A 23769-nucleotide genomic window follows, 5' to 3' on the forward strand; every position below is an offset into this window, starting at 1 on the left:
GAATTTACTGAAGAAAACCACAGATTTCCTCTACTGTGTCTTATTTGGTCACTATCACAGGCATTAATATAAAATTAAATGGATAAAAGCATGCAGCACAAAAAAAAAATAATTTCTCTTGGTTTTCTATACTCATTATTATTGCTGAAGAGACTGACCCATATTAAAGGAACTCCAGAAACATATTTGGAGGCTCTTTAGGAATAGATATATTTCATTGTGTTTGGCTAGATTCAAAGATGCTCTCAGGGCATTATCCTGGTCCCAGCTGAGCTGATGTAATGATTCCCGCTGGTGAGTGCTGGTATCAGGCTTCATATCAGTAGAATTCATACAACATCACAGAGCAAGAGTTTGTACTGTTTACAATTTCAAAAAATAGTAAAGAATCTCCTCTACTCTGGTCTTACTGTCAAAAATACAAGAGCGCTTTGCCTTGAAAAGAGAACAAAATCCAAGAATTTAATGTGGCTTCAAACTATGATAGCAGCTCTGGAGTTGCAATTTTTTTTCATTATTGGACATGGAATGTACTTTCCAATTAATTCCCCAAGAACATATTTGAAACAGGAACAGACTGTGTAGTCAGTGCTTTACTCTCTGCAAGCCTGGAACTCTAAGGTAGGCTGTTACTGTTTCCTGCTGAGTTGTTGCAGAAACATTTCCTTGAAATTCAAGCTCTGTGTTAATTTGTGATGGAAAATAACAGGATTATTAGGAGCTATTAACAGATTATTTTGACTTTTAACTAGGATAAATCTCAATGATGTGAAACAAAATCAACATTTCCTGAAATGCTGTCATTTACCCTAACAAGTCCAATCTTGCATTGGAACTAAGAAAGAAATTTTTTTAAGTTTGTTTGGGTTTTGATTTTTTTATTTTCAATTGTATTTTAATGAAGCAGTAGCTATGAGATTTAAAACCAAAATATTACCAAAATTCAGTGCCCTGTATATTCTTTGGAAACAGAGAACAATGAGAGTGAAGTTTGAAGAGCTTGGTAGCCACATCAGTCCTGTTTCCCTGGAGTCATTTTCATAATGGATTTTTTATTGTTTGGAAATTATTTATTTTCCTTTCTTATTGTAAAAATATCATTATCCATAGACATTCCTTCACCTCCACTCAGGCAAATACATGACCCTCAGTCTTCATGTGACCACTGCAGCCACAAGGCCAGATGTAAATGCTAATACTTTGGGGCTTTTTGAGTGGTTCATTTTTTATTATTTTCACACTTCATCTTTGCAAAAAATAAATGATGGTCACCTGAGAACAGGCATGCCTGCTCTGTGTCGGCTGTACCAGGCTTTCAGGAGTATTGCCCCTTGATAAGTGATTCTTGATTGCATTTTAAATCAGACATTGCAGACTATAAAAGAAAGACACTTTAAAGAAAAATTAAGACAGGACACATTCAAAATTCTGTCTCCAAAGCTGAATTGAATCAATGCCCTAACCTTTTTAATAACCTTCTAACTCATCAATATTGCCCAGTGGGGCAAATTATTTTCTCATCTCTGATTTTCTGTTGATCATAAAAACATATTTTAACTTATTTGAAGTTCTTACTTGCAAATTATGTATCACTATTCCACATGCAACACCCTTCTCCTGGAATCCTTTTGCTGGATTCCTCTTTAGTGTTCCTTTCATCGAAGTGCATCAACACTGGTATTTCAGGTCAGACCAATACTGTGTTGCTGAGGTGATTTTTTTCTTTTGTTTGGTTTTGGTTTCTATTGTTTTTTATTTATTTGGTTTATTTTATTGGTTTTTTTATTTGGTTTTCTATTGCTTACGGGTTTGGTGCTGGGTTTGTTTTTTTTTTTGGTTTTTTTTTTTATGTCAACACTATTTAAAGTCCTTGGGTTTAGCCTCACAGCTTTTCCCAGGTGGATTAAGGTTAGAATGGACTTCATGGTGTTTTAAGTCTACAAGGCATGGAAGTGAAATTTCGGATAAGGTCCAATATGCAAATAAAGGTAAATAATTAATCTAAGCAAATATCTCAGTTCTAGAATACTTTCCTTAAAAAACTCTTTAATCTCAATTTTTACCTTACTCCGTTGAACAATTGTTCCAAAGACAGAGCTTTGTTTCACCAGCCCCAGCTAACAGATGGCAAATACCTGTGCCATTGAGACTGAGGCAGGAAGAAGCTGTAAAACTCCATCAGCATGGAGCTTCTCTCCTGGCTGATTCGATGCACAGCACTCTCCACAATTTGTACTGCTGCACGGCCAATCCAAGTGCAGAGGCCCTGGGCAGGGATGAACAACCTTGCATTATGTCCTCTCTGATGCCAGCCTGATTTTTCATTCCAGCTGTAGCTCATGCTGATGACTCCTGCGTTGCTGCTGGGTTTTCCTGCATCCTAATCAGGTCAAACCCTTATCAAGCAAAATCTCCTGCATTTGCATATGATAGAGCCATGCTGCTGCTGGTAATCAGCAACCTGCATGTGCAGCTTCTCAATACAAATTCAAGCTTATGCCATCATTCCTTCAAGGTGGAAAATCTCCTTCTGATTCTGCTCCTCATTCATCGATCTTTAGGTCTCATTTTGATCAAGATCAAAATTTCATGATCTTTTTGAGGAAGAGAGTTAAGATATTTACCAGTTCACGATTATAGAAGAATGCATATTAAAATACGCTGACACATAAATGAGTTTCACCCTACAAATATTTCAGAAAATGTATCCTCAGCTAAATGGTTTCTAATCATATGACTCTCTTTAAATTATTCCTCTTTATACATCCACAGCTGTAGCTAGACCTGATAGTGGTCAACACATATGCAATTATCAATGACAATTAAGAGAAAATAAAATCCTCTAGGTTACAATTTAAAGCCTACTATAAATTCTTAATATTTTCAGAAGCTTACATCAGAAAAAAAATTAGTTGTGTAGATTAATATTCTAGGAAAAAAGAAGATAAATAATATGGAATAATGTGGAAATAATCCTCTACCACAGGAAGAGGTAGAGAATTCTCATTACTTGTTGAGAATCTTTCACTTTTCAATCTCAACTTTGAAGATACTGACTTTCAGCAAAGGGGCAGAAATTAGCATATAATCAGTGGTTTTGTACATATACCCACAATCATTTAACCTGCTTAGTATTCTTGTCAAGGGAGAGTGGCATTCAAAGTAAATGTAAACAAATTACTCTTACTTGGGTAGTGCTTGACCCAGAGCCTTTGTCACCCAGCTCAGTACAGACGTATGGATCTCATCATAGGCTCCAAGCAGAGCTGTGAGACAGGAAGATGACAGAAGAGAATTGTGAAAACAGGAAGGAATGCTTGGCATTCTGCTGTATTAATCCAGAGATTATGAACTTCAAATAAATTTTGTCCCAGGGTACACTTGGGGGGCCTGGGACAGGCTTTGGCAGCAGAAGAGAAAATCCAGCAGTTTGCTGTATAGGAACAATACACTGCCCTTTTTTGTTTTCAAGGAAAGAAAAAAGCTAGATACCTTACTATAATGAGGGGACAGAGATGCTGGGGAAATAGATCTTTACAGTGTGATTTTTAACTTCTGAGTCCAGCCAGGCTGGAGTATAGGGCAAGAAAGAACGATGTTCCAGGGTCTTAATGCAGGAAGTGAAGAGCAGAAATACTTGAACACTTTCTTCTCTTCAAAGCAACTGTTTTTTTCAGATTTTTGGTCATAATAGCATAGAAATTTTGCTTTTGTTTTGGTTTCAGGAAAGCTTTTCACTTTCTATGTGAAAATGCATATTTATCAAGTTAATGCTGTTACTTTCATCTGCTGGATCTACCTGCAATTTACCTTCTTTAAGAGTAGCTGGAAGAGTTTTATTGCTGTCAAATCTCTGATTGAGGCTGCAAGATTAGAAAATCCCATTTAAAAAATTTTCACACAAATGTATAGATATGCTCATTTTTAGAGATGTGCTCATTTCCAACATTGCAGCGTCTAGAATTAGTTTGAGCTACAGCGGAAATAAAATGTTCTTTGGTCAGACTGTGGGCTTAGCAGAAAGTGCTGAATCTGCTTTCATCAAGAAATTCTATTCATAAATAACATTATTTTTCAGAGATAACAGGAAACGGAATGTAGTGCCAACAGAGGAAGCCTGAATCTGACTTACTGAGGCATTCAAGCAGTGTGGAGGAGCGATATAATAATTTCAAAAAACTTTCTGCTCTCTGGCTAAAATGTTCACTGTTTGGACAAAATAAACATATTTTAAAACTGGATTGTGTAAAAAAGGCATTCTAGGAACAAAATAGAAGAATTGTAAGTTTAGCATTACCACTGTAGTTACAATGGGTAATGACCACGCAATCAGTGATAACCCACCTCTACAAGCTAGGAAGAATTATCAATACAGTTTATCCATTTTGAATCCAGAGAAGAGAAGCCAAAGAAAACACACGTTTTGTTTTTTTTTCTAATGGAAGCAAGGAGCCATGAGAAATTAATTCAGTGCTAAATGTCTTAGTTAATCACTTATTATGTGGTTCCTTTCACAGAAACACTGGAGTAAAACTAATTATAGTGAAATTAAAAGCATTACATTTTGGTAAATATTTTTCGATGATCATTGAAACTATAATTATTTGTTGGTATCAGAATACCCTTTACAAACTCCCAAGTTCCATTAAACCAATCATATTCATAGAGTATATTCCCTCAGCAGAGAAACTTGCAATCCAGAAAATTAAACAAAAGAGAAGAGGCAGACAGAATAATTGTGGTTTGGTAACACAGAAATGGGAACAAAAAGAGGGAAATTGGGACACAGGAAATTACCTGCTATTGGTTAAAGGAGGAGTCAATAGCAAATCCATCAAATAAATCCAAGTTCTTCCTTTGCATTACTGAGCACCAATCCTCCCCACTCAAATCTCTTGCCATCAGGATTTGTTTCTATTAGTTTGATGGAAAAAGGCATTGTCAGGTCTTCCTTTTCATTTGATCTTTCTATCCTTTGCTATTATTGCCCAACAATAAAGCTGAATTATTTCAAATTCTTAATTTGAAAGAATTTTCATATGTATTTACTTTTAATAGAGCAATCTGAATAAACACATCAAATCAAACTATTAAATCACTAATCACTAATGTCTCTACAAAACTTTTTATTCTATCTCTTTTTCCTCAAAATCTTCTTGAGATCATAACCTATATTATCATAAATCATTTACAAATGGAATACTGAAATACTGGAAACTTTTTTCCAGAACAGCCTATTTTGTTTCTTTCATTCCCTCCCCCCCCCCCACCCCCAAAAAAAAACTGAATACATCTTTGCTCAGATTCTAAAGTAATATAATATTTTAGAATGTCAAAAAATATCAAAAAGTCAGCAGATCTCTGCTCAGGTATTTCATCCTTCTTCCTAGAATTACAACATTGCTTCTTAAAGATGTTTCCATTGTAACCGTTCAGAAGTTTTTAGTGTAAATCCTTTTGACGATTTTTCTAGAGGCTAATGTCAGATATTTTACATTTTAAATCAATATTTGTTAAATCTGAATAACGCTAATTCTATCCACAGCAATATCTTCCTGCTTATTTGTTCCAATGATAAAATGCAACAGATCAAATACAATTTTTAAATATGACTGAGAAAACATCTCCCTTTTTATTGTCTACTCAATTTTCTGTGAAGCTGTCAACTGAATTAGAGCATATTTTTAGACAAGTTTTCAGGTTTACAGAGGGATGTAAACACAAGGAATTTTAACAACTTAAATAAAAACAGGAAGGGATTGCATTTCTGCACTTCCTTTTTAGTGAATTATTCTGGTATTTTTTTTTATAATCTTAAAAAACAAATAAACAAAGAAAAATCAAACCCCTGCCATCTCTTTTCCACCTTTAATACTCAGTTTGGTTTCTGCATTATCTGAGAATGAGCTGCTGCCCTCAGGTCTATTTCTTCTGGGTGAAAAGTGACTTAAGGTGTAGAAAGAGTCAATCATTTACTCTAAGCTGCTTCCATGGCTCAAAAGGGACTCAAGAAAATGTCACCATAGTATCAAACATCCTCCATCACTGTCCTGTAATATTCAATTATAAGGGTCTCAGCAACCCCTTATAATATGTGTGTGACAGGCCTTTGAAAACCTCCACTGATTGTCAGGGTCCTTTTTTTGCATAAAAACAGCTAACCCATCTTTAGCAGTCATTCAGCAATAAGTACATAGACCTTCAAATCTTTCTGAATAATGGATAAAACTACAAAAGTAACTGCAAACCTTGTGCTTTCTGGAATGCAGGAATAGTAAGTAAAGACAGAAAGCAAATTAGATAGTGCAACTAGAAAGAGGAGGGAAGCAACTCTATCTCATCAAAAGCACATATTTGTAAGTCTTAAATATGCAGTACAACAACCCAACCAGTCCTAACCCACATGCCTCAATTCAGTCCACCCTGCATGTCCTAGCACAGAGACATCTGGCCTAGCTTGAATAAGAGAAATAGTAAACTTTACAAATATAAAATGAACCTGTTCCACTTTTCATTTCAACAAGGGGTTTTATTTCCAACTGTCAGCTTTATGAGCTGTAAAGTGTAGGATCTCCAAGAGTACTGTAAAACCTGAATACATCCACACTCATTTTCCAAATGACAGCATTGTAGGCCAGAGAGAGCAGGACAAAGGACATGAGGAACACTTCCCAAGTTATTCAGAAGAGAAGCCTGATCAGTCTTGCCCAAATGCTTAAACACCACCATTAATTTAAAGTTTTTGTTACAACAGATATCAAACTGCCCACGCAATCCCTGCTACACAGCACAATGTCAAGACTCTTTACCTCCTGCAGTAACCAGGGAAGACAATGATGTCTCTAGAAAATTGTTCACTTATTCCAGAAACAAAACCTCGAAGAGCTGGAAAATATTTGGCTTGATATACAAAAAATACATTCAAAAATCTACACTAAGCTGAGAGTAAAAAAACAAAACAATACAAAACAAACAAAAAAATGCATTCAAAAATTTACACTAAGCTGAGAGTAAAAAAACAAAAAAAAACACCCCAAAAAACCAAAAAAAAAAAAAACCAACCTAAGCCAACCCAACATAATTTTAGAGTGCACTCACTCCAGCAAGTTAATCTGAATTCTATTGCATGGCCTTAGTTTCAAGAAAGCAGAATTTTATCAGTCATGCTGTCATCAGATTGACTTGGCAAAAGTTGCTGAATTACCAGGAACATGAGAGAATAAGTTAGACATGGAGCATTCCGACCTTTACTATAGTTAACAGGTGTAAAGAGATGTCAATAACATCACAGCTGCAGAAAAATTAATATTTGAATCTTAGTATAGCCTTGGCTGGGTGTTTTACAAAGTATTTAGCTCACTACAGGATGATTTAACACCATGAGATATTCCATATCTCAAACACAGAATGTATGGTCAGCGAACATATTCACCAATGAAAAATTAATTTTACTACATGGTTAATAACATATTAGGCAATTAGTAATGAAATAATTACAGTATACCTAAACACTATGCTGAAATATACTTATGAAAGATTGCAGAAATTAATACTGAAATTTGCAGCAGCACACATATGCAGAATTCTGCATATTTAACTAGTATTCCTTTATTTCAGGAGTGCCAATAAATTAGAGGAAATTTTGTTTCACATTAATTTCTGTGATCAAGCAGTACATACAAAGCCCATCAATTACAGTGATAGCAGTAATTAGGCTTTCAGTTTCCATGAATTAACAGCATGTCATGTTCTCAGGGATAAGTGGCATGCATGATTATCTCTGATTGTATCTATCCACTTAATTTTTAATGAATGCCATAGGATGTGTGCATATTTTAATTGACAATAAAAACAGGTAGATTTATTAGTTGTTTTCAACTTTATTAGTTAAACTTGTGCTATGTTAATGATCCTTATGCTCAGTAATGGAGTTTTCTCAATGTGTTCCTGAATGGCCTCAGTGTTACACACTGGAACAGGGTGAAAGCTGTGACAGTTAATAAATAGTTAAACTGATAAATACGGAACAAACCAGCTGCATTCTGACTCTGCATTCCTGTATATAAGAATCCGTAATAAAGTCATTAAGTGTCCTGTTGTGGAGCATGCTAGTGCTAATAGGCTCCCAGGAAAATTGTCAGGGTTTCAGTAGGTACTCAACAGTAGTTCAAACGGTGCCTTCTCCCTTTTTATTTTTCCACATAATGCAAATATATCATTCTTTATACTTCTATAAAAAAGTTTTTCGCCTTGAGCATTATGGAGCATCTGAGTATAAGAAGTGGAGAGCTTATAAAAATTATTATATGTTGTACCTCTTATATAAGAAATATTAAACGTCGCTAATAATTTTTTTTTTTTTCAGAATTATGAGGCTGGGTGCAAAAAGATAAGATTGGGTCCACTTGGTCCCAATGGGCAGACTACTCCGCTATTTTTTTTTCTCAAAGCTAAACAACTTTATTTTATAGAATCATAAGCCAAGGAAGATGAATTTTAGCAGAGAGAGCTCAAATAATTTAAATTATCAATATTAATGTTGACCTTGATATATATGAAAACTCTGCTAGCATTTCATTATATATTTATTTATATTCATTTATATATTAGAAAATGTCACACAAAGTATTACTTTTCAAAATACTTGTTTTCTTCTTTTGTTTTAACTAAACAAAGAGTATTCACCCTCCAGACAAGCATAGACATACACACTGTCATAACCTAGGAATTGCTGTAAAATCATTTAATCAATATGGTGAATCAGTGCAGCCCCTTTTCACAAGAACTGGTGAATGAGAACTGTGGTCTCATTGAAAATGTACCAGCAATTCAGCTGTGATTGCCACTGGAGAAATGCATTAGAGTAATATCATTAGTCATAACATATGCTTAGGGCTTTTTTATTTATTTAAACACATTTAATTAAAGGATATTAAAGAAGGGACAGATGAGTAAGGGTCTACTTCCAGGGAAAATAATGAGGAAGGTATTAACATAATTTTGGTTTTATTTCTGTACTTGTATACATCAGCTGACATTCCTTTAATAGTTTCATGCTCGCTTTCATGTTTGCTTTGCCATCTTTCATTTGCAAGCCTTTGGGCACCTAAAACACCCTGGGCAATAAACGACTTTCTAACATTTGTCATGGAAAAAACCGTCTTGCATTCAAAGGCTGAAGGACCAGAGGCCAGGAGCGCATGAAAGTCACACTTCATTCACCATCCATTACTCCAGCCTCGCCTTCCTCTCCTCCCTGCCTCTGGTAGGCAAAGTCTCCGCTGAGTGTTTATGCTCCCCTTCAGGGAAGAAGAGCTCTTGGACTCTTGCTATGTCATTCTGCAAATTGATGTTTGAATCAACTCATTCTTTAAAAATTCATGAATTTAATTAATGTCACATCCTCTTGCCTGTTTCACTGGACTTAAAACATTCACTTAGCATTACTGGCCACAGCTTTCTCTCACTGAAAGCAGCAATCAAAAGTAAACCGGGGGGGGGGGGGGGGGGGGGGGGGGGGGGGGGAGGTGTTATTTTTTTTTTTTTCTCTTATTTCACATCAAATAAGTGAAAAAAACCCGCAAATTTAACATACTACCAGGTGCATATTTTAGAATTACTTGTAACTAAATATGGTCTTTCAAAAGAGGTAGCTAACTGGTTGTCTTAAGATATAACGCAGGTCTCATCATTAAATATTTTCTACATAAATTTGATCAACTTCAAGAGCGATGGAATTTGACAAAATTCTCTTTTTCTTTTTTTTTACTGATCACCCAAATATCTTTCTGAGACATAACTCATCAGGAAAAAAAATCATCTTATTTTCTCCTCTTCTATGTGATTACCTGCTTTTCTCATCTTATCCTCAGGGGGTTTTTTACCCTTTTTTTAGAAGGCGTAGACACCTACCAACCTCTGCACACAGCTGAGCAAGAAGCAAGATGTTATTGGGTGATCCATAAGTGGAGAGATTCCAGAGCAGTCTGGAAACACTTCCACAGCTGCACAGCCAAAGATTACGTGCAGCTCACAAGCAGGACAGCCCAGCTCCTCCGGTGCTGCTGAGCTCCTGCTCCCAGCCTGCAGGGATGCTGGAAGGTCATTGGCACTCAGTGGCACAGCATTCACAATTTCTTCATGATAAAGTAAAACATTTCTAAAGCTAAATTTTAAAGCAGTCTTTGCTGGCAAAAGTAGCATCAATGTTATCAAAGTAAGTTTTCACTCTACACTGACAGCTCATCAGAAATGTTTTAGGTTAAAGAAAAATGGAAATGCAGTTATTACATAAAACACATGGTATTTAAGTAAACAGAAAATACAAGGTAGGAACCCAGTGGGAGATATATTGGAATTTAATCACAGATTACAAAAAACCTTTAGAATTTCCCAGAAAAGGTTTTAGAGAGAAGATATAAACAAACCTCATCAAATTAATCTCTTCATTGTTCCTAATCTCATGTGCTGTCATAAGATTACCAATGCTTGTTCTCATATCAGATATTAAATTTCACCCCTACACAATGGCTTGTTGGAGAAAAGGGTGGTTTAGTGGAAGAGTAAACTAAAATAGAATAACTGAAATTAATTTTTTTGGTACTCTCTAGTTGAGATTTTCTCTCCTAGCCCATTATTAAATAGCCACAGGAGTGTTTCTGAAGAAGGAATTGATGCAAAGAATATCACAGCTGGAAGACACAGGTCACACTAAATAATAATTTATCTTAGGAACGTGAAGGGAAGTACTACATTTAATGTGGAACATGTCCAGGAAACAGGAGATCGCTTCACATGTTTACTGTGAAGATTTTTGATTACAAACATGATGAAAGATGGGCAACAGCAGCATCTTTATGGTCTGTCTTGTTCACTCTTCCATTTGCTAGAACAAATGAGGGTAGGGAAGACCACATCTCAAGTCCTGTGATGGCCTGGGGTATTTTATGAATAGCATGAAGTGATAAGAGATACAGACTCGCATGCAAATCGATACTCGTATAATCCCTGGAAAAGCCTGCTTTAAACAAGGTTTTTAGTTCTCCATTTCCGAAAACTTTACAATTGTATCACTCTCTCTCCTGCTTAATATCTTCATATCTCTAACTGCTTCATATCTGCTTTTGTTTTAATTCTACCAATTTTTTATTTTGAAGGAGCACAGTATTTCACTCCCCATTTTTGCAGAGCTGCAGAGTGTCTGTCTTTGTGCCTGCTGGTCCAGTGGGTTCCAGGAGAATGAATCCCCACTGCTCAGCAGCAGAGAAAGGTGCAAACAGTGTGCGGAAGAATGATTACCAGAAACCAAAGGAAAATGTAAAGAACCAAACCAGGCAAAGATAAGGACTGTAGAGTTATATTTTTTAAAACCCACTCAACCATCTGAGGTTTGGATTAAGCATAAATCTTTGGCCTAATGAGATAGGCTGAAGGCAGCACATTAAATATCTCTGCCGTGTGACTCGGCTATTCAGCAGGTCAGAAGAGAAATTCAATGCAACTAAATAAGCAGGTTTTGGATGAAGTCTAGCTCTGTCAGCCAGGAGTCGACAACAGATACAGCACTAACAGACAGGCAGGACTGTCCACAGGAAAACTCAAGTCTTACACATACACCATTTGTATTTGCCTTCTGTGCTTTTGGTTTATTGAAACAACTGTTTTTAAATAATATCAAACACCCCAATATACTTTTACAAAAGTACTTTGGGGTTTTCAGAGTCACTTAAATACCTTAAATAGATACTTCCAGAAAGTCTCACTTTTCAAAGATTCTCATATTAATCACACAAAATTTCAGGTGACAATATGAAAATAGAATCAGTCTGGTCATTTCAGCTCCTTGATTTTTATATGAATTTCAGTTCAAGGATCTTTAACATACTATTATGTCAGACTCCTCTTTACCAGCACATCATATTTTTCATGGATTACAGGACACACTGGTGGTTAAATCACTACCTTTTACTCTGCTAAAACTTGTTGAGCTCTACTTAACACTTTTGAAACACAAGCTTCTAGTTTGCAATTTGCAGAGAGCTTCAGTTTCAAAGACTGTCAATTAACCACAAATCTTTAGGAATTAAAGACTTGAGAAATCTCCTAGCAGGACCAAAGAACCCTCAACTTTTTTCCAGTGTTATGCTCTGACATTTACCAAAAAAACAGGAAGCAGAGTACAGCTCTCATACAAAATAATGTCCAAAAATTAGAAGATGAAAGTGCATTCAACAATGAACTATTAAGATTGCCTGATAATACGCTGAACAGCGGGATATCAACCCTGTGATTTTTTTTTCCCCTCAGTTATGGACACAAACAATCTGACACTCTATGCAGTATTTCCTTATACCATTTGACTGAAAATATATCCAAGAGAAAAACTTCATAAAATAACATTTTGAAATATCACAGTATTTGATAAAGGAACTGGATCAGAAATAGAGGAAATTTAGAATTCTCATCATAGGCAGTACTAAAGATTGGTTCTAATGAAATGCCCTCAGATAAAATAAAATGTATTAACAACTGCAAAATACTGGAGTACAGACAAACTGAGAAGAAAACTGGTGAGGGAGTTTGAAAATTCCTCTTGTGTCTGCCTGGCCTCAGGGCTATTGCAACCGTACGATTGTGGCCACCAACCCTGTGCTTCTGTTTCAAACCTGATCCTGAAAATCCTTGGCAAAGAAAATACCCCTGTGGGTAATAAATAGTACATTTATTGTTAGAGGAATTTTTAACTGTCAATGTGGAAATAAAGGTAGAGGAAATTAAGAATCACTAAGTTTGGGCACTGAATGGAAGTTTTGTTAGAACAACTGCCTGAGTAGTGTGAAATACCCAGATACATGTTTCAAGTACATCAAGTACAAGACAACATCAGAGAATGAGGGAGAAGGAGGAAGAAAAGGATACTTGAAAGCATCTTGGACCCTGAAATCAACCTGTCTTTAGATTTGTGCCCAAAACCTATCAGCCTAAGAGCAAACAGCAGTTCAGCCAACTGGAGTGAAGGGGTTTACTGATTGCACCTTGTCTGTGCATTTGTTGCAGAAAACTCTGGGGTTCAATCACAGGAGTACAACAGGCAGCCAGGTTCAGGTGGATATCTGAGCTAACAGTGATTAGATGCCTGCAGAAAACCAGAGACAAGACCAGAGCAGAGATTCTCCTCAGAGACATTTTCAGTCCACTGACCAGGACAGACATTCACAGACTCCATCTCCTGCTCTGAAGAGCTGGCTGACTGCTGTCATTGCTGCACTGCTTTTTCTGAGTGCAGGGCATGCACTGGCACAGACTAGAGCTCAACAAAAGCAGCTGGACTTTTGCCCTGTGGCAGGGAATTCCTCTCCTCTTTAGAACCAACACGGTGCGATGGCAGCCTCTCTTTAAGCATAACTTTATTAAACTGCATAGAGTGGAAAAGAGTCAGCATTTCAGAGAAATCAGAAACTGGACAATACAATGAGAAGGAAATAAGACAAAACCAAAAACCTTTATGACAAAATAAAGTAAGCCTGCTCAAAAGGAAAGAGAAACATCAGATAGTATTGTTTGAAGGTCTAGCTCTAATTGTGGGGTTGGTTTTTCCCCTTCTTTCTTGCAAAGAGCTATTAATAACGAAAGCTACTGAGAATATAGTCCAAACAAAAATACTGTAAGTGCTGTCTCCCTCTTCTCTCAACTTAGCATTGTTATAGTTTCCCGATCTACCTGATCCTTGCAATTTAGATTTCTGCATTAGACCAAATTTTGTTCTGCTAAAATCACCCACGAACATACCAGCTAAAAATTATAAAAAAACTAATATTTCTTCTTTTTTGAATCACTAGGCTAAAATTCTACTTCTCCTACTTGGATTAGAATGGAATTCCTGGGTATGCTACAAGCATTCATCACTAGCAAGTTAACTGGGCAATGATCCCTGACTGCAGAAAACCTTTCAAATGGGATTTTTCCCCTGAAATAATCCCTCCAAATACAAGCCACTGGAGCCTTTGAAACACAACAAATATGCTCTACAGAGGTTTATATGTACTAACAGAAGACTAAAAACCCTTCTTTCTATGACATTTGTATGATCATTCACTTCACTTGCTTTTATGGAAAATTTGTATAGGAATATCAAATTTGTTTACCCTTAAAGCAAAAATATTCTGATATTTAATTTTCTTCTGCTCAGTTGCATAAAAAATTTACATACAGCAAACAATTCTTTAAAACAGCACAGAAAAGTTTTCAAAATAAAAAAAATGTATTTTTTAATATGTTCTAGTGAAACATTTCTTTACAAATATGTATTTTGGAAGACTAATAAGAATGAATCTAGAGTAAGGTCTGTAGAGCAGTGCTAGCCCTGGGCTCCTTTAAGCTGAAGTTGTTCTTTAAACATAGTATTCACTGACTAAAATTTCTTTTATATATGTGACATATCATGAGGAGAGAGTTCTACATCCCTTCCTGAGACTGACTGAAAGAGCACATTACATCCTGTAATCTCAGCTTTACTCCAGAGAGTCAAAATAATTCTTATACCACATTTTTGAAGTCACAGCTACGATTTCACAGTATTTCTTAAGTGAAAAGGAAAATTAAGCAGCTTCTAATTTATTTCTGACACTTAAAATCTAATTAAGACAATTGGTTTAAATTACAGAATTTACCTGAGTAATCAGCACCAATTTAACAGCTGATGGATCAACTTTATGATATGGGGCTTTTTTTTCCACTTAAGAAGTGGAAATTTCCAATTTAAACAAACTTTAACAGTAAGGAGGAACATGGAGATTTTCATAGTTAATTTCTGAGGTTCAGAGGTCTCTTCAAAAGTCAGAACTCTAAAATGCTTTACAAATAAAGTTATTTCAGAAGTCCAGATACAGTGAACTGTTTAAAGCTCATGGCATGTTTACAAGTCCTCTACCTTGACTTAAGTATGGGAAAGGAAAAAGATTAGATTCCTTTTAAGTCTTTTGCTTCTTACATCGATAACCTAGAAATGAAGGTGAGCTAAGCTTTCCCTGCTTGTTTATGATTGTTAATTGAATTCACACACTAAATTCATATATTAAGTTAACAAAGCCATCTTGGTGTTTGTTTTCATGTCCAGATCAATACAGGGAATTTTATTTAACTATTACTGAAGTAGTATCATGCAAAATAAGAACATATTTTCCTCTTTCAATCCATCAGTCTTGTGCTCTTCAAAGATAGACACTGGGGTGCTTAGAGGTCAGGATGTATTATTTAGTTGTTAAGGAAAAATTTTAGATTTGTTATTGAAAACATGGATGGTACTCACTGGATGTCCGCAAAGTATTACAGTTTTGAAAAAACATCCTCTCCCAACCCCTTAGAAATACACACAAAATTCTTGGGGTTGACCTTTAAGTTGATGTGGATCATGGGTTAAAATCTGAAAATGAAATCACAAGTCTCACACAATTCTGGCATCTGACTTTCAGTTTTTCAATTACTCTCGATGCTTAACAATTTTGAGTTTTATATAGCTGCAATCGTTCAAACTAATTCTGCCTTGGTGTTGGTTTGAAGAAGTGCAGGAAAAAAGCATAGAGCTCCTGCCACTGAGACCCAAAAAAAAAAATCCATTCTGACTCAGATCAAGCAAATCACCCTATGTAAAAACAAATCATAACAAAATTCAATTTCAGATCAAGAGGAGGGGTGGCAGCTCATCTGTAATTATGAACATCTCTGAAGTAAACCAGAAATTGACGTGGCACTGCCATTATGTCGAGGAGGAAAAGAGCAGAGGAAAGACTCTTTGTTCACTTTGTTTTTCCTCAGCAGACCAGCCTGTCTCATAAGACTTGTGAAGAAAAGCAGTCTAAATTTGAAAACATAGTCTGAAAAACGTTTCCTTTTATTGGTGAAAAATTGGACAAAGACTCCCCAAATACCTGCTACAACTAAGAAACCTAGGTCCCAGCAGCAAAAAAAAAGAGATGTTAAATTATTAAGTAAGAAGCAATGATGAGGTCACCCACACATGGTATTAAATTTAGAATACCAGTGAGCCATTATGTAAGAATAGCTTTTGATAACTAATGGCCCCTATGTGAAAGGCTTCTTATCCAATTTCAATTCTGTTTTGCCTTCTCTCCTTTCATACATCCTTTCCTAGTTTAGAAAGCAACTTTCATAGGCAACAGGAAAATATTCCACTGAGTTTCATGTATCTAATGAATGCTGATAAGTTATTTTTCTGCCCTACTGGATACTGGAACTAAGCATCAATCTGAGAGCAAAATAACAGACAAAAGTTCATTATATTCAGAGATTAGCATCAAAATTCATGTCTGCAGTTACAGAGAATTGTGTTGTAATAGTTATTTAAAATTTATATTATATCTGCTGCAGATATAGACTTTTCCTTTGAGAATTTCTAAAAAGCTAGAAAAGGCAGAAAAAGTTTCCAAAGCCATAGGTCAATAAACCAAACTCTACTGAAGTTAATTCAAAAAATTTGCATTGTTTTACTTGAGCAAGGGAATTTTTTTGAGCAATCAGCACAGTAATACATTCAGTACTTGTTGTGAGGAATAGATAGCCATTAGCCTTCTGCCTCGCATTACCTTTGGCTGAAATAATTTCTTTCTCCCTGCTAGCTGCAAACAGCTGTGAAAGTGAATTCTGCTGCCTCTAACTGAGCAGTCCAGTGTTCTGACAGCCAGCCTCCTGCAGGCTGTTAGCATCACCAGAAGCGTAATCAAAATCCACCTGTTTAAGATATTACTGTGATGTTTTTTATTCGGGTAAAAAATACCCAAAATTCCCAGATCATCCGGGTCAAAGCAGCACAGCTAAAATCAGTGGAGTTATAATGGTCAGACAAGATCATCTAGCCCAAAGCCCTTACAAGAGCTGTTGACAAAATTCTAGTAAAGCCTGTATTCTTTTACTCTCATGAATTCACAGGTCAATGGTTATTACCATAAAGTGGAAAGGCTCCATTGACAAAGCAAGGTCCCATCAATTTCAGTATAATGTTGATAAAAATATTGATGGAAAGTTATTGATAAAATACTCCAAACACAATTAGAATAATAGTACAAAACTGAGTAATTAAAGTCAGAAACAACACATTCAGGTGTGCTAACATGCAAATTACCATTCAATCTAAGCACTTGTCTGTGAAAACTTCTAAAATACATATATTTCTGCTTGATTACTGAGAGATGAAAGCAGAAATGCATCCTCTGGGATTCTGTTTAAGAGGTTTGTATTGAAAATGAGGTAATAGAATCAGTCAGCATATGCATATGATTTATACTACTAATGTTTTAAAAGGCATACTTAAATGTTTCTCTTCCATGTAAAAACTGGAGTGGGGAGGGGGAGGAAGGGGGACAACTCTCATTGTTTGGGGAAATTGTTTTCTAGGTTTTCCCGGGCAATAGAGTTTAAGAGGTGTGAATTGGCACCAAGCCATCATGTGCAATAAGGTTATGAGAGGTGACATGAGCCACGCCCTGCTTGGGAGGGAAGCTCTTCCATGTGAAGCTCAGGTGGCAGGGAGGGTAGGGACACACACCACCCTGCAGCACACCCAGTGCCAAGGTGCTCAGAGTGCCCTCCCCAGGTGTGTGCTGCTACCCTGCCCTGAGCCAGCTGCAGGGCCAGGCCGGCACACCGGAATTTCCATGCACACCTCTTGGGAAAGACTTGCTCTGGGATTTCATCTTTCCCTTGACCTCCCTTTTCCTATGGTCATGTGGCTGATCCCACCTGCTCACTGATGTGTTCTGCCCCGTGCTGCCAGCCCTGCCAGCCTCTGGGTGGGAATGGTGAAGTGCCACAGCTCCCTGCTAAACAGCACATGCCAGTAGCAGAGCTGAGACTAGGAACATGTTTCATCTACAAGGAAACCATGCACAAGGAAAAAAGCTGATGTGAAGGAACAGTTTTCATCCACAAGTGCATATTCACTTAACTTACACCATAGTCACAATTAATTTTGAAAAAAATCAGACTCGCAGGTTGCACATCCATAAATGCCCTTGGCCAGCAGCATTTTTTAAAATTGTTTGGCTACCACAACCCAGTGCAGTTCTTCAGACTCCTTATACTAGTAGTCTCCAGTCTATCATCATACTGTGGTGCCACCATTTTTTCATTATTTTCAGAAGAATAATCATAAGCACAGCAGAGAAAAAGGAACAGAAATTACTGCTAAAAAGGAAAATAAAGCAAATTTATGCTATTATACTCTCAAACCTCAGTGTTAACCACACTTCACTGCAACATCAAAATACCCAACAAATAAACCATAACCTTATCTTAGACAAAATGCTGCACAGCACCACAGAATGCTATGCTTGTTAAGGTGATAGCAGACAGTATATTATTTCTAAACATTAAATTACTGTATGATTCATGACCGAATCACTGACAATCAAAATACACAGAAGTTAACTGCTCACATATTTGAGAATTTTCTCTCTGCTTTGATCCAAAACCATCAAAATACTTGTTAACCTTTTCTTGGATTTGTTAGAAATTGGGATCAACTTCTCTGTCATATTTGCTTAGTAAGCCTGAAATTGCTGATTATTGCTATGCATTATTGCCTTTGTGTCTGTAGAACCAGTGTTGCTGGGAGTTACCTTCTGTGTGTGTGTGTCTGCATAAGTTATCTGTATAATTATTCTTCCTAAGTCACTGTTAATTACATCTGTGTTTCTTCACTAAAGAGAATAGACTGATAAAAGGTGACTGGGACCCTAAGATAATGTAATCCACCGATAAACAGGCACATGATGATTACAGATAATAATAAAAACAATATAATACAACTCAATTTACTGTTCTAAAGTGGCTCTAAAGAACCTGGAAACTAGAAAGTAAAAATATGCCTCAGTTGTAGCCTAAGTCTTGTATATGAAAGTCATTGACTAGGAATTGAGCAAAGTCAGTTTTGAAAGCTCAACAGCACTTTTAAAAATGTGTGTCGGAACCCTGGACTCCCCTCTGGGTGCTCTGGATGGCCCGAGCCCCTGGCAGGGGGCTCTGAGACCCTGGCATGCAGCCAAAGACACGTGGGGTTTCGATCTCAGCCCATGGAGCAAATCACCAGCTCTGTATGAAGAATTACAAGCCACACAAGTTTAGGTATTATAGCAGAAGTAGTCACAAAGTGAAGGGAAGAGTTTTTGAGTGCTGTACAGGGGGGTTTTAAGCCTTGTACACAGGGGTCTAAGTTTTGTACACAGGGGTCAGGAGTTCTAAGATGGAGGGATTTGGGCGTGCCCTGTCCTCCTTCTTTCTCCCTCCCAACCTCCATGTTCGTGGTGACTTTCTGTTTCTGTTCATGGTGATGTTTCTGTTTCTGTTCATGGTGACTTTCTCCCTCCCAACCTCCATGTTCATGGTGACAGTTACATCATGGTGATGCTGGCACTCACAGATTGGTTTAGAATAGAGAGTCACCATTCAATATGGGTAATAGGCATTGGGGAAAATCCATAAACATTTGATATGTAATATATGATATAAAAGATGGCACCAGCCCCGGGGGAGGTCAGGGTGCCTCTGGCTGACCTGCTGAGCAGACCACAGCAGCTCAGGGAGAAAATCTTTTAGATAACATTCAATAAACAACCTTGAGACCGGATGACTGAAGACTAGTGAGTCTTTCTTTGAAGGCACTGGTTGGAGGAGAGACTTTTCCATCTTTCGGGGTCACCCTGACCTGGGGGAGACTCCGACAAATGTGTATTCAGTCTTAATGAGATTAAAACAAATTTAAGATGAAGTTACAGTATCTTTCAGATTATTTCCAGCATGCTAGTCTTGTCTTAGCATAAAATACAGCTCCCCCACCTTTACTGTAAATATAAATAGCTATAGATATATGCATATACATATTTGCATTACCCACATTTAAATCCAACCATGCAGAGTTCAGAAAGGAAGGCTCTAAAGATCAGCCTCTGAAATGGTAAGTGTTGAGCCCAGTTTGCAACCAGAGGAATAGTAAAGCAAAGAAAGAAACAGACCATCAGTAGTGGCAAAGAGAGTCTGCTGAATGGCTCCATTCACTGAGCTGTCTGTATTTTAAACATGCTGCTGTTACCAAAGCAATACACCCAACTGCAATGGGATGTAATGGACAATAAACAACAAAACAAAAAAATTATTTATATATGCTGGTGCTAATCTCACTTTTAAAAGCACTTCATCCATCCTTAGCAAGAGATGTCTCAAATGACAAAAAAAAAAACACAGCCAAAATCTTGCCAGGCACTAACTAGCTATGTCTTTGATTGCACTGTTTGCAAATCTATAATAACACTTCTTCCATCTGTTCTGCAGTTTCCCTCTATACATTCCATTTTCAAAATGAAATAAATTGCTTACAGATTTTTTCCAAAGACCTCTTCCAAAGAGGCCTTCCAGCATATTGGCCATTGTGGACAATACTGTAAAATTTGGACAAAAATAATAGAGCCTTGTATAGGAAAAAAAATTAGAAGAGCTGATTGGCTTTTCAAGGGAAAATTTTAAAGAAATATATATCACTAACAACTCAGCCATTGACTGGTTCTTCAACATAACATACAATTAGTTTACAAAGCTGCTTTGCTTTTTACAAAGCCCCAGTGTAAAAAAACTATCTGGTTTTCAAAAGCAGAGTTAAATGAAATTCCACACATTATCTGTATTAATTTTATGGTAAAATTATCCATAGTTTCTGAAATCAGAGGAGAAAGTTCCCTGTTACTCTAGGTATGACTCAGCAAAACAGTTTGGAAGTTGATTTTAAAAGGCTCAGATCCCCCTCGGAAGAAGTTCACAATTATCCATTACTTCAGGTGATGAGTCTGGTCTTGCTCAACATCCCCTAGCTAGGAGCAAACATTGAAATACTAGTCACAATTTTATATATATATATATAGCCTAAAATACATGTTAAAAGTTTACATTACATAGAAAATTACTATTATAGAATTACAAGTCTTTTTCTGATGCCAAAAGGAAATGTGATAACAACTATGCTTCTTTAGAAAAAAATATTCCTCAGGAAGAATAACATTTAATGTTTTTTTCACTAGGTGACTAGTTTGGTTTTTTTTTTGTTTAATTAGCCGAGCATTCAGAAGGGGACCAGATTAGAATTATTTCTATGGCAAGTCCTCTATTAAACTCATTTCAATGTTTGTGTATGTGCATGTCTGTTTGGAACTCATGTAATAGAGCCAAACCAGAGATTTCCTTTCTGTTATAATAGGACACTACTTTTGCCATTATTGTTCTTATTGCTTAAGCAGGGCACTTAAGCCCACAGTTATATCTAAAATGCCAGTAACTCTGTTAGGCATTACTACTGTTACTACTAAGCAAGGGCCTAACACTTCGAAGGGCTCAGCAGCTGAGCAAATCCTCCAAACACTGTTGGAATTAAATAACATGGCACTGATGAATATAATATGAATATAGCTCATGTTTCTTTCTTCATTTACAAGATGCAGTGAGTCAGAAAAGTGGCACTTTCTGACAGCCTGCTCTGCAGTGAATAGTGAGCACTGAGTCACTCCCACCACCCCAGCACAGCATCCTTTCCACTTGATATTTGCCATTCTATAATTAGAACAAACGACATTCTTGGGACACACCAAAATGCTTTTAGTTAACTTTCTGCTTAAACCCATTTACAGAGTCTTTACTGTTCCTGCCTCAAAAGATAAGGCACACAATCATGACCTGTGCTATCTCCACTTTAGAGACAGACCTATTATTACAAAGGTAAATGCCACCCACTTGCCAACACTGGAGACTAATTAACTCTGCAATGGCTGCTTACCAAAAGGGGTAAAAATCACATTTGCCTGTACCAGCAGCTATCCTAGAAAATCAAGAGGATTAGATAATACTTTGTCTTTACTGATTCCCCCCCTCCATTCATTTTTCTTTAATTTTTCTTTATTTTTATTTTTAATTTCAACTTGTTTTCCTTATAAGTATAATTTAAATACTGTTTTTTGTAAAAGTATAGATGTTCTCTCTATTCTGGTTCTCTCTGGTCATGAACTCATTTCCTGGAAAAATGTTTTGAAACCCTTTTTATTTGTTCATAATTTGATTAATTTTTTGAAATCTTCTCTTTTAAAAGCAAGTCAGCTTGATTTCAATAGCTATACTGAAAACTGTCAGTAATATAGATTCATTAACCACATAGTACTGAAAGGAAATATTTAAATCCCAGGTATTCAGGACAAATTTATTAAAATAAAAGTCAGTAGCTATAACTTTAACTTGCACTCCACCATCTACATATCTGTTTAAACCAAACTTGCTCAGTTTGAGAAAAAAATCCAAAAGGATGTCAAATAAATATGCAACTCATCCAAAGAATGGATTAAAAAAGGTAATGGCCAAGGCTCACAACACCAATAGACACATCCTGGAGGGGAATACATTAGTTACGCCAGCGTCAATAAGAATTATGCAGTTCAATTAACTGGCATTGGGAATAATAACATAAACAATTTGCAAAAAGTTTCTGAACTGGCTGTAAGTCAGTGATGTGCTTTGGAACTTCCTACTTTACTTACATTACTTTCTGTCCCCAGCAAACAATGAGCAAATTAGCTTGTCCTGATTCTCCAGAACAGCCAGCAGCAGGGAAGGCACGAATACAAATACTTTAGAACTTCAGTTCTATGAACACTTTTAATGAGAACTCTTTTCTATCTTACCAATTTTTTTTTTTTTTGTCTAATATTGAAACCTTTTGAAAAACAGAAATGGCTTTTATGCAGGACAGAGCTGTTCAGAAATGGACCTCAGTCCCTGCTGGCTTCAGTGATCAAGTGAAACATCTCTGCTACCAACTGAGCTGGTGGCTGGATGGAAAGAAGTCCTCTTTTTGTTGTTCTGGTGTTCTGTCCCAGCTCTATAATACATAAAGAAGCAAGAGAGTTTAAAGTGTATCATATTGCTGGTTTAGTAGGACTTGCTTGGTAGAGCAGAATTGCTAAAATGTCCCTGTGTTGCTACTTTTACAATATCTTGCTGTAAGGACCAAATGGAAACAGGGAAGGATGTAGAGGATAAATGGAGGGGTCCAACAGCTGGTATGTGCCACCAGCACCACCCTAGAGCAACCATCTTGTCAGACAGTTACAGGAGATACAAAAGAGCTTCAAAGAAACGGCGTCCCAACAGATTCCAACAAAAAGCACATGGCTGCAGTGTAGAAAGGGAAATTTTAATCATGAGGTTCTGCTTGCCTTATCAAATGTGATAGCTGAAGTCATGCAAGAGTCACCCAGACATGTCAAGCTCTCCAGAAGGCCCTGAGGTACAAACAGGAATAGCTTAGCAATTGTTGACCTGCTATTCTTTAAAAACAGAACATATGGCCTGTGAAGGCTTCTTCTTCCTTTGGATCTAGTCCAGCAGTCAGGCAGATGAGTTCAACCTTGCAATAGGGCATAATTGCCAGAGAACAAGAGCCAAAGCTCCCCCTTTGCTGCTGCAGCTGCCAGCCTCTTGGTCTGTCACACATGACCCGGCTGGGGAGCATGGGCTGTCCCTGTCCCATCCCTGCAAGCTCTCCCCAAGAACTCTGGTGCCCCCTCTGAGCATCCAGAGAGTCAAAGCTCCCTACTCAGAAATCCACACTCATTTCCATTCCTTGCACTTGATATTAAAAATAAACCACACCAAGGGAATCAACCCACCCCACTATTCTTTAATACAAAAATCAAAGTGGGATCATATATTTATTTCCATTGTGGT

The 23769-nt window shown here is 36.9% G+C and overlaps 1 long non-coding RNA gene across 1 annotated transcript in view; it reads right to left on the minus strand.

The window, feature by feature from the left end:
* Nucleotides 1-4797: 4797 nt before the first annotated feature.
* LOC119703925 overlaps nt 4798-23769 on the minus strand; it is a 112656-nt gene continuing 93684 nt past the window's right edge. Inside the window, exon 14 of the long non-coding RNA XR_005257793.1 lies at nt 4798-4914. This is a non-coding gene — a long non-coding RNA (uncharacterized LOC119703925). The remainder of the gene's footprint in view (nt 4915-23769) is intronic.

This window comes from Motacilla alba, chromosome 8, assembly GCF_015832195.1.
Source record: "Motacilla alba alba isolate MOTALB_02 chromosome 8, Motacilla_alba_V1.0_pri, whole genome shotgun sequence".
NCBI classification, from domain to species: domain Eukaryota; kingdom Metazoa; phylum Chordata; class Aves; order Passeriformes; family Motacillidae; genus Motacilla; species Motacilla alba.